This window comes from Malaya genurostris, chromosome 3 (genome assembly GCF_030247185.1).
Source record: "Malaya genurostris strain Urasoe2022 chromosome 3, Malgen_1.1, whole genome shotgun sequence".
NCBI lineage: Eukaryota > Metazoa > Arthropoda > Insecta > Diptera > Culicidae > Malaya > Malaya genurostris.
The window spans coordinates 141,557,334-141,569,490 of record NC_080572.1 but is presented as its reverse complement, the minus strand read 5'-3'; the positions used below and the strand labels follow the sequence as shown (position 1 = coordinate 141,569,490).

The 12,157-nt window shown below is 37.2% G+C and overlaps 1 protein-coding gene and 1 pseudogene across 1 annotated transcript in view; both read right to left on the bottom strand.

Moving 5' to 3' along the window:
- LOC131439574 (chromatin-remodeling ATPase INO80) overlaps positions 1-12,157 on the bottom strand; it is a 530,048-nt gene that overhangs the window by 239,450 nt on the left and 278,441 nt on the right. The gene's annotated exons all lie outside the window — the stretch shown is intronic.
- On the bottom strand, positions 4,375-11,164 carry LOC131439575 (uncharacterized; annotated as a pseudogene).

The window sequence follows — 12,157 nt, the reverse complement described above, 5'->3', positions numbered from 1 at the left end:
GTTTTTGTTGCGCATTCGTCGGGCTGTGTTCCAAAGAGTGCTCATCGATGTTTCTTTTGTTAATCCGTCAACAAACCGTCGCCAGTAACCTAGTTTTTTTGCTTTAACTAAGTTCTTCATTTGCTTTTCTAGCGCCGCGTAATTGCGATAATTATCAGGTGTTCCATATTTTCTGAACTTTTTGAATGCTAAAGATCTTTCCGCGTTCAATGATGAGCACTCTTTGTCCCACCACGGATTGGGAGAACGGATGTTAGTTTTCGCGCCGGGTACACGTTTCGTCTGAGCTTGAATCGCGGAGTCGAGAATCAAGCCAGCCAAAAACGTGTACTCTTCCTCCGGAGGAAGTTCTTGTGTTGTTTTGAGTTTCTCAGACATCGAATTAGCGTATTCTTTCCAATCAATATTTCGTGTGAGGTCATACGAAACATTGATTGTCTCCGATGGTCGTAATCCGCAGGTGATTGAAATTACGATAGGTAGATGATCGCTACCGTGGGGATCAGGGATCACCTTCCACTTGCAATCCAGCCGTAGTGATGTCGAGCAAAGGGATAAATCCAGCGCACTTGGTCTTGCTGGTGGTGCAGGAATCCGTGTCATTTCTCCCGTATTAAGAATTGCCATATTGAAGTTATCGCAAAGATCATAGATCACGGTTGATCTATTGTCATCATGAAGACAACCCCAACCCGTACCATGTGAGTTGAAGTCACCTAAAACTAACGTTGGTGCGGGAAGGAGCTCAATTATATCGCTTAGCCGCCGATGCCCAACCGAGGCCCTTGGAGGAATGTAGATGGAAGCAATGCAAAGGTCTTTGCCTTTAATTCTGACCTGACATGCGACAACTTCAATACCTGGTATCGATGGGAGGTTAATTCGGAAGAAGGAATAGCACTTTTTGATCCCCAAAAGTACTCCTCCGTAGGGATCATCTCGATCCAGGCGAATTATGTTAAAATCGTGGAAGTTGAGGGTTACATTTGAGGTCAGCCAGGTTTCACACAAAGCAAATGCGTCGCATTTTAAACTATTTAAAAGAACTTTGAAGGAATCAATTTTCGGGAGGATACTTCTGCTGTTCCACTGTAGTACAGTGATTGCATCCTTAACCTCGTTCGATGTATTAGCCATCAAAGGATACAATCTCTGAAAGGAGGGGCCATTTAGCAGTCAACTGCTTCAAAAATGCTTTAATTGTTGGCATAAATGTCATCAACAGACTCTTGAGAGGATCAGTGACGTTGAAGGTTCTAAGAATCCAGTCCACAATGTTAGAGAATTTCAGTATTCCAGCACTTGATTGATTCTCAGTTTGTATTTTAGGGGTACTCGGGGTTTTTGGTGTACCGGGAAGTGCAGGAAACTCTTGGTCTGATGCTAAGTTCGCTAGACCAGGAGCCTTTTGCTTCGGTTTTTGGGAAGCACTTCGAGTATTTGTATTTTTTTTGGTCCCCGCAATGGATATCCTTGGGCCTTTACAAGGCAGTTTAGGAGATGAGATCGTCCTTCTTTTCCTAGAACCGCTAGGCATAGTAAAGGATGACCCCTCTTGAGGGTCATCGGAATCATTCTCGTCGGTAGGCAAACAATCAAAGAGATTAATCGATTCGACAGGTGGCATGGTGTTCTTCAGCATCTCTGCGAAAGTTCGTTTGGAACGTTCTTTAAGAGATTGCTTCAATTTTTCTCCGCGCAGTTTGTACGCGGGACATGAATTCAATTCATGTGGGTTTTCCCCACAGTAAAGACACTTTGAAGCTTTTTTGCCACATGATTCGTCTGCATGTTCCCCTCCACATTTAATGCACCTTTGCTTATTGCCGCAGTAGGTGGCTGTGTGACCCAGCTGCTTGCAATTGGTACAATTCATTACCCGCGGGACAAATAAGCGTACAGGTAAGCGAACATTGCCCAGAAGGACGTAATTGGGAAGAGCAGATCCAGCGAAAGTTACCCGAAATGAGTCTGATGAAGAATAAGTTTTTGTCTTATCTTCTGCAATTTTTACTGAACTCAATTGCTTGCAGTCCAGTATTTTAACATTCTGAAGAGCAGGATCTCTGAAACAGCCAACCCCATTCTTCAGAAGGTATTCGCAGTTCAAACTCGCCTCACTAACCACGCCGTCAATCTCCACTTCCCGAGCTGGTATGTAAACGCGGTAATTCCTCGTAAAGGCCTCATGGCGAACGATCTGATTTGCCTGCTCGAGGGTTTTCACGACAACTTTCAACTTTTTCGCTCGAACTTTTGCTATCTGGATAACGTCCGAGTAGTACTTAGCCAGCTCACTTGATATTTGCATCAAATTGAGTGATTGTTCTTTTTTGGACCGGAAGTATACCACATAGGGCCCAGCAGAACCGGTTGGCCACACGCGTGTGCGAGAGGGGTTATCAGGGGAAGATAAATTATCTAGTTCTATGCCATCCATTTTTATGGAGAGATTATCATTTGAGGGAGGACGCCCTCCGCCCTCGTTCATAGTAAAGTAAACACACGCTTTATTGAGATATGTTGAGATAAACGGGTAGAATGATAAAAACAAAACACTAGGATTATACTTAGCTAGACACCACTAATCCAGTTCAAGGTCAGCAAGATGATTGTCTCTGCTGCTAGTGTGCGGAACCTTCGCACGGGAACAATCACTAGCACCGCAAACAAAGAGCTAACCCTCTTGGATACACAATAGAATAACGGCAGTTTTTGATGATAGGCACCGTCTGATCACTATTACACTAGTCTGGTAAACTATCGAATGTGTGAGAAAAAAACCTTTAGCAAGGAAAAACACACACGGCACTGCTTAAGAGCACGAAATAACGTCCGATCGATCCGAGAGATGCGGTACGAATGATGTACATTTTTTTGATTCAAAATTTTGGAATCATTACTAGAAAGAATGCACTATGGTCCGAAACGGGAAATTAGCGTGACAAATACAATTTTCACTATTAAATATTAGTTTTTTGTAGTTGGTGTCTTCACAAAAGTTGTTTGTAATCACATGGCGCACCTTTTGATGGAAAAAGTTACTAGGGTGGTCCTTATTTAGATTGAAATCTGAAATCTAACTTTCTTGATTGAACTCAAAAAATGATTTTGTTGTACAACAAAGTTGTAGGAAATTTTATTTTGAGCAACTTTGCTGAAAAAAGCACCTCTCTAGCTTTTTATTTGATCTAGTTACATCAATTTTCCCGAATAAAAATAGGGTGGCCCCTGAAAATTCACATTTTTTGTTCTAACTTTTTTGTGAAACAAGTGTCACGGGAGAAGGATATTTGTTATTTTATTTAAATTTCAGTATTGGTTTCGCGCGCGACTCAGTACGTTCCGGTTTCAAGATGCTCGGATGCACCACTAAACTCACTGACTTCCCGAGTGAACGTTTCAACAATATCCTATATTGAAGTCCCGGGAAGTCTTGATTCACAGATCTTATTCGAGGAAACTAAAGAAAAAATTTGCAATACTATCGCGTAAAGAATAAAAACTTCCCTATTTTTTTAAAATGAAATTACGTGATACAAAATAAACGAGTGAATAGGATTTAGACAAAATAGTTGATTCATTGCATTGACATATTCTAAACAGTTGTTATAAAATCATTTTAAATCACCAAATAAAGGTCAACAGATTTCACGCGCGTCTTTATAATTTCAGCTTCATTATTTTAATTATTTAATAAAATTATTAATTGGTTATATTGGTTGATCTGGGCAGCCGGCTACCGAGAAAAATATTAATTTGTTGTTTGAAATATTAATACCAAATGTTTTTTACTATGTATTCAATATACCGATATATGTTATCTCTGTTATTAACTTTGTAATATCAACGGATTTGCGCAATAGTTATCAATTCAATTTATAATCCTGAAAGATAATCAATAACATGGAAGAAGAAAACATTCCAAATAAAACTAGACGGAAATTGATAGATTGAAACGAACGAAGCTAGACGGAAATTAATAGATTGAATGAAGAGATAATTTAGTAAAATAGAGTAATCAGAAGTGAAACATTGAAAATTTCTGATAACTGAAAGGAAAAAGAAACTCCAGCAATTGTCGCCTTTTACGACATGGAAGCAGGAACCCAGTGGATCTATTCTTGGTTCATTTTTTCCGCCGGATTCCACACGGCATCTAGGCTGGTACTGTCCGGAGAGAGCTAATAGGTAATATCAATCTCCTAGTGGACCCCAGCCCCTTGATCCAGACTGATTTTTGGAAAGGGAAAAAGTTTTTTAATCAAGTAGATATAGTCAAAATATGTCAAATCCTACAAAAAGGGTTTACTTGTTATGTTCGCAAAATGATTCAATACAAATAAAAATAGAATAAAATTTTGAAAAAATGAAAAATATCTATTTTAAAAATTTAAAGTCGATTTACAAAAAATAAAACATTTGATTGTATGAAATTCTGTGTCAAGACTTTCAATTATGTGTCAGTTTGGACAAGAAAACATTTTTTTCCTTACAAGGGCGCATTTTGCAATGGTAGAACCAATCTTTGGGCAAAATTTCATCAAATTCAAAAATCAGTTCGTGCTCGCATCTTATCCGACACAATCGAAAATTGCTTACGGTCGAGACGACAGAAACAAAGACAATACAGTGTAGTGAACAATACAGGGTCCGGCACTCGAAGTGTAACCAACTTCAGACCTTCGAGCCTCGCGTCAAGGTAAATACGACATATTATCGGGAAAGTATTCTGGAGGTTGCTTTGAAGCCGTGGGCAGACAAACATTTCGGTGGCAGACCATGGACGTTTCAGCAGGACTCGGCACCGTCTCACAAAGCTCGAGTGAACCAAGAATGGCTGAAAAACAACGTTCCGAACTTCATCACGTCCACACAATGGCTCTCGAATTCACCAGATGCGAATCCAATGGATTATTCTCTTTGGGCCATTTTGGAGAGCAAAGTCCGAACTAAAAGATACACCAGTCTCGAGGCGCTGAAAAAAGTTATTGTCCGCGAGTGGGCCAAAATACACCTGCAAGTCACATTCGGGCAGCTTGCGATTCGTTTTTTTGACCGTCTCAAGGCCATAGTCAAGGCAAAAGGTGGTCATATCGAGCAAAAGTGAATTGATTCTGAATTTTGTATTATTTTTACACATTTTGTACTTTGAATTAAGTAAAAGTAATTTTCCAAACTGAATTTATGGCCTTTTTAATTGGTTACACTTCGAATGCCGGACCCTGTAGAATGTAAGAAATAGGCAAATACGATTTAACAAAGAATGGAACTTGGCCTACGACACCAAATTCAAATCAAATTTGTAAATCGACCTGAAATTTGACTGACTTTGGGAAAACTTATTTGCAGTATTTTTGTAGATTTGGTCATTATTAGAATAAAACCATTTGAAAAAAATGGTAACAGAAGTTTGGCCCTTTTCAATAGACAGTCTAGATTAATTTTGGAAAAAAATATGCAAAGTTGCTTTTTGTCACAAAGTCTTCATACCAACTCCGAGTACGGTTTAGCGCGAGGTTCGTCTCTTAACACTTTATTTGCAAATGTCACGAAATGTTATGCTCATTGATCGACTAAAGCTATATAGTCAAATCAGACAATAATCGATAAGAACTTGTAGATGCTAGCTCAATCTACGAAATCATGCACAATATGCTTGAATTATATGTTTAAAACCTGAGTAATTTGCATTATTTTGTAATGTTTAAAAAGGGCCTACCGTACTTTTCACATATTGGAACCGATCGTTCGATCTGTCAATTCGCAAAACTATGAAATGTCGCATAAAAAAAGGAAATTTTAAAAATTCGCATTGAAAAAAAAAACCTGCTAACCTAAGTAAAACATTGTTTTTGCCGGAATGTCAAATTAATGAAACGTCACGATGAAACAAAAAGCAAAGCCTTGGTATTACATTCCTGTAGTGGAATTTGACCTTCTGCTTCAGCAGACCCCGCAGCCAATTCAGAGTGTACAGAACCATTGCATTGGCTGGTACTACGATTTCTACTGACACCACGAATCCTTCCAGGTCGGGGCCCGAACATACGACAACTGGCTTGTAAGTAAGACCAGTGCCCTATGCATTGAACCGTCAACCCGGGAAGATGAAACAAAGGTTAGGTTAAAACAAGATAAAATAAAGATAAATCGAGCATGCCAAGATTTTATTAAAATCCGTAAAAATTAAAGTGTTCAACCAGAAAACAAAAATGTATCAATGTATGCCCCTTTCCCACGAACAACTCCAATTATGATTTTCAGAGATCGGTTCTCAAAATAAATCACTCGTTTACAATGAACATCACCGTCAACTTCCTGACGAGAAAATTTTTTCTTCGCGATAAATCGATTATACTTTTTTATTTCCTTGCAATTCCGAAGTGACGGATGTCGGTCTAAATCTAGCACCGCATTTTCAACCATTCCGAAACGCAAGCATTCGGTTGTGGCTAGAGTTTTGATACGTTCGATTAATTTATTGGGATCATTTAGCAGATTTTCGTCACCCACAGGGCAGAACCTGTCGTAAGATAATTCCCTAGCTTTTTTTCTAATTCTTTATAACGAACAGTGAGCTCATTGTTGCCAATAGTAACGTGCTGATTGTGCTGAGAATTCATTTTCTCCAAATTGCCCAGAGCAAATAGTGCGTGATGAAAAAATTTTGAAAAATTATCACAATGCATGCTCCTAGTATAAACAAGCACGAATTCCACCCATGGAGAATGTTTACAAGCGTGCTCCAGAACTATAAACTTTTCGAAATGGGTATCATGTGGAATTGGAAGAGTACAAGTGTTTTTCCACATTTCTTCTAGATATTGTCGATGGTTACCAAGAGCTGATTTACAAATGTTAAAAAGTTTAGGATTGATTAGATAGGCACGAGAGGTGGCGTTGTAAAAAATTTGCAAATCGATTTTCATCATGGATTCAATCTCTACATTTCCTTCACTGGCATTATATTTAGTAATATGAAGATTTTTTTCTGAGCAAATCTGTTCAATCTCAAGCAGAAATATAATTTTTTCATACATCTTTTCCGAAGTAGTACATTCTGTGATTATCCATTCGAAAAAAATTCTTTGTGAAACTCCACAACGTAAGCGAATTTCATTCAATTTTTCAGCTCCGCGCGAGTTCATTTTTGCGAGAGCATTAAGTAGTGGAATAGCTTTGAGTCTGGCCGTCAAGATAAATACATCGAAGGCAGTTTTTACAGTAAACCTATGTCCAGCACCGACAATTATGTCAGTATCGTTCGAAAGAGTTGCGATATCATTCGACACTTTGAAAAATAATTCAAATAACTCTAATATCTGATTTATTGCAGTGCCAAAATCGGCTCGTTGGCCACCCAATTCACCTGCTCTCTTGAACGTAACTTTGAAAAGTTGTTCATCTCCGGAAATTATTCTTAGTAGAGAGAATATATCTCTGAATGTATTGGCTATTCCTTGGATCATGTAGACCAAATTATCAGTACATTTAAAGTTTATCCAAATAGGCAATTCGAATTTGAATCCGAAAATTTTGAAATTCATGAAATCTTCATCCATTGCTACACTTAAGTTTTCTTGTACTATAACTTTGATAAATTTTAACACCGCTTCCAGGTATTCATCGTTTCCTTGAATTATCTTTCTAAAACCGGTAATAGGTAAGCTACTAGCAACCGCATCCTTACCCAAAACACAGTGGTTAATAAAGAAATTACACACTCCTCTGATTTGATTTTCCCGTATTAACCGTTCGGCATTCACAAAACTGAATATTTGTCGACTGCAGAAGCATATCGAGCAAACAAGCAAAATCTGTTCGTTAATCGGCAATGTCTTCCAATTATTAACCGAATATACGATTGAATCTGCTATTGAGACCAAACTAATTACGGCACTACTTCCACTGACAACTTTTCCAGCCAAGAAAAGACTATTGCTGCTTGCTGCTAATCTTTCCATAGAAGCCAATTTCGTAATGCCAGCGGAAGAAAACGCAAGTAAGTTAGCCGATATCATGAGCCACTGGTTACGCGCTTCAGCATCCTGTAATTAAAAAAACGATATATTTCAAATAAAAAAACGTGATTAATCCACCTAGCAGTGAGATGATACCTTTTTTTTATCAATCCGCATATGTTTTTTGCATGGATATTCTTCGGTGTTCTAATTCTCATGACATTATTTTAATTATCGTCGTTTTAAACGGCAAATTGAGATTTTAATCACTCATTACCCTGTAATGCCGAAACTGCAAATCGTATCGAATTTTAATCTTAACGTATGACAATCGATTGAACATTCCATGAGATGTCGAAGTAAGTTCCACTTTAGAGTTTTTCGTCAGCATTTATGGTACTTCCAGAGCCGGTATATCGGAACTAGCATAAGCCAAAATGATTCGAATGGCCTTAAAATAATACGCCAAACAATTTACATCCTCTATATCGGTATGAATTTTAAAAACTCATCATCTGTAATTCCAGAATCGGATAAAATTCACCAATTTTGTATGGGACCTTGAGTCCGGATTTGTATTTTGTATGGGACCTGAATTTTTGTTTTTGAAGTTCAATTTGGCGAAAATGATCGAGAAATTTTGAGAAAATGATTGAGCTTTGAGAAACGATTCGATACTGGAACCGGAATACTAGAATCGGTGTAGCCAAAATCAGTTAAATTCAACTGAACTCCTCAGTTGAATTTAACTGTGTAGACATCTTTGAGAAATTGTAGTGCGAATTAAATTTTGGGGATACATTCCGAATCCAAAAACGAATACCACTTAAACTGAAATAAATTTATTTGGTAATCGACTATCCAAATCTGAAAACCCGATAAACCTGATTAATTTATGTGAAATGGACATTTTTATACTAATCACCCTGTATCTCCTAAACCAGAAGTCAGATCTGACTAAAAAGTAAGATGTTTTATATGATTTTAAAACCTCTCATTTGAATCATAGATGATTCTTAGATTTCATTTGAATCTTAGATCGGTTCAGCCTACGAGAAAACTGAATTGCATAACTTTGGTTTCGTTTCACATATCATACCGTGGTTCCGCAATCAGAAGTTAGATCCAAACGTAATTCAGGAACCTTGTTTGGGAGTATATTACTTTTCATGTGAATCTGAGTTTGTAGAAAACGGTTTAGCCATCTCCGAGAAAATTGAGAGAAATTATTTATCACACGCATTTGCTGATCTCGACGAACTGAGTCGTATGGTATATGTAAGTTATGTTCTTCCAGCATTTATTGCTGTAAGTAGTTAAAATCAATATAATTATGGAATTGCTTTCAACTCGAAAATGCTGATATCATCTGGTTTACATATGCCATGTTCGAAAGATTATGTTGCCTAAAACAAACCGTGCTAAAATCGGTCCGAGGCAAATTGTCATGAAAATAGATGCTGTACACAGTCTTTTTGATACTTAGAAACAATTATATGTCACAGTACAAAAAATCGTGTTTTATGTTGCTCCCAAGCATTTCTTTGCCAGACAGCGCTCAAAACTTCTACTGCTGGAATAGGGGAAAAAGTCGCTTACACATAAATTTCGATATCTCCGTTAAAAATGGACGGATTTTAACAATCTATGGCTTGTTTGATAGGTATTACCGTACGGAATCTAAGTCTGAAAACATATTCTGTTTTCAAGGTCAAATGTGACAGATACTGTCAAAAAACTGAAAATTTTGACATAAAACTTCGTATAACTCAAAAAGTAAACATCCGATCTCAAAACAATTCAATAGCGTTTTGGGTGACGGGGAGACCTTTCATTTGCGACTAGTTTGATCAAAATCGGTCCAGCCATCTTTGAGATCTCGACCTCTTAGTTGACAACACACATACAGACACACACACATACACACACACACGGACATTTGTTCAGTTCGTCGAGCTGAATCGATTGGTATATGACATTCGGCCCTCCGGGCCTCGGAAAATTTTTCTACAGTTTGAGCAAATTCTATACCTATTTTTTATATATAAAAAAAAGGTAAAAACAATCATCTTTCCTGACCGTAAATGTAGGAACCTACCAAAAACGGGTTCACCGACTGACCATGCTCGGAAGCATCGATCAGTTTTCCGATACTTCGACCAGTTGCGAAAACAGCAGATCCAAGTGATGTAATTACCATGGGTGTTGCCAATCCACCAGTGGCAAATATTGCCCCAATGGCACCTATGGTACCAACTGTTCCAAATGCCACATCTGTACATTTAGCAATGCGTTTTTCAATCCAACTTTGCTACAGTCAATTTCAATCGAGTCTCCATTTAATGATAGAATACCTTTCTTGGGATAGCATAGCACTCCAAGCGGAAACATATTTTTTGTCAAAAAATTCTCGAAGTTCTTGTAAACTCTTCCACTTATATCAATATACTTCTCTCCCTTTTTATCACGCACCCTAATTAGTAAAGTTTCATATACACCGTTTTTTAACAAGAACCAATGGAATCAAGACAAACGAGAAACTTTCCTTGTGAGCAACGACTTTTTCCAAAGGTTTTCTAGCTTGTTCCTCAATAATACACATATCCCCCGTCCGGAATGATTCATTCAGATCCGCGTTGTTGACAATTGGTTTGTTGAGTGCATAGCCTAATACGTTGATCACATGAATAGAAGATTTCAGCTCGAACGACAGTTGTTTGGTGCTGCTAAACTCGTCTTCGTTAAAAGCTTGACCACGAAAAACAAATGCAAGCATTCGTTCCTGAACTTCTTTAAATCGTTGCCACCCTATGGCATCAACGACCTGATCGTCGGTCATTTTGAAGACACTTAGTTAACTTGACTGAGGTAAAGTAAGGTTTATATAGGTATTACACAATAATTAAAACAGATATCCAAAACACAAGAAATTACCTCCTTTTGAATTTCGATTTCAATTATCAAATAAGGTTTGGTTCTGTTTAGTATACTATAATACTACAGAAACAACTGCACAATTAAAACTTTAAGGCGAATTATTTTAACTTTCAGTTAAAATTTGTTGTTGTTGTTGTTGTATTTTCTTGTTTTTGGCTTGACGATCGTAGCCTCATATCCGCCACTGTCCCAGTTAAAATTTGACAATCGACTCGAAATGAGACACACAAAAACTACAGCCGAAAATAGATTGCAGAACAATTTTAATTAATTTATTCTCCACAACAAATATTTCAATTGAGTTTGAGCAACTGAGGATTAGAGATACTGTGTAATATAATTATTTCGAACTAGTTGGCCATGATAAATCTATGAACAGAAATTTTCATGATCTCACCAACCATTCCAACAAGCTGGTGCAAGTTAGCAAAATGCAAATATTTTTATCCACATCATGCCGAGACGCCTATGAAACTGGCCCTTCTTTTTCATCTACTTGTGTAGCGAATAGCCTGTAAAAACCGGAAAACGACGCACAATTAGTTTTGGTTCGAATAAATACTTTCTACTCTTTTTAACAAACTAATAATTTTTTGGGTTTCAGGAAGTGCTTTGACTTACAAAAAATTTATTTTCGGCTGTAGTTTTTGTGTGTCTCATTTCTCGAAAGAACAATGTATGGAACATTTGTAGAACTAATTTGATACTATTATTCTGCTGAAGTAAGTATGTTAATACATTAAGGCGTTTAAGAGTTATGCAATGTTTTTGAGTTTTTTGAAGGTTATTTTAAAACTAATTTGAATGAGTTAAAAAAATAACACCCTTCCAATTCGATCTGGCATCTAATGAATATTGAAGCTTGACTAGTTTTCGATGAAAAAAACAATCATAACTTTTTACTGGTAGCTCATATGAAAATGCTTGGTTCAGCTAAATTATGCGCAATGATTAGTTTAACAACTCTTTTGAAGACAATTTTTCCGTAGAACGTTTCACAAAAAAATTAGAACAAAAAAAGTGATTTTTAGGAGACTCAGGAAAATTGATGTAAATCGATCACATGAAGAGCTAGAGAGGTGCTTTTTTCAACAAAGTAGCTCAAAATAAAATTTCCTACAACTTTATTGTGCAACAATATCATTTTTGAATTCAATTAAGAAAGTTAGATATCAGATTTCAATCTAAATGAGGACCACCCTAGTAACTTTTTTCATAAAAAGGAGCGCCATTTGATTGCAAACAACTTTTGAGAA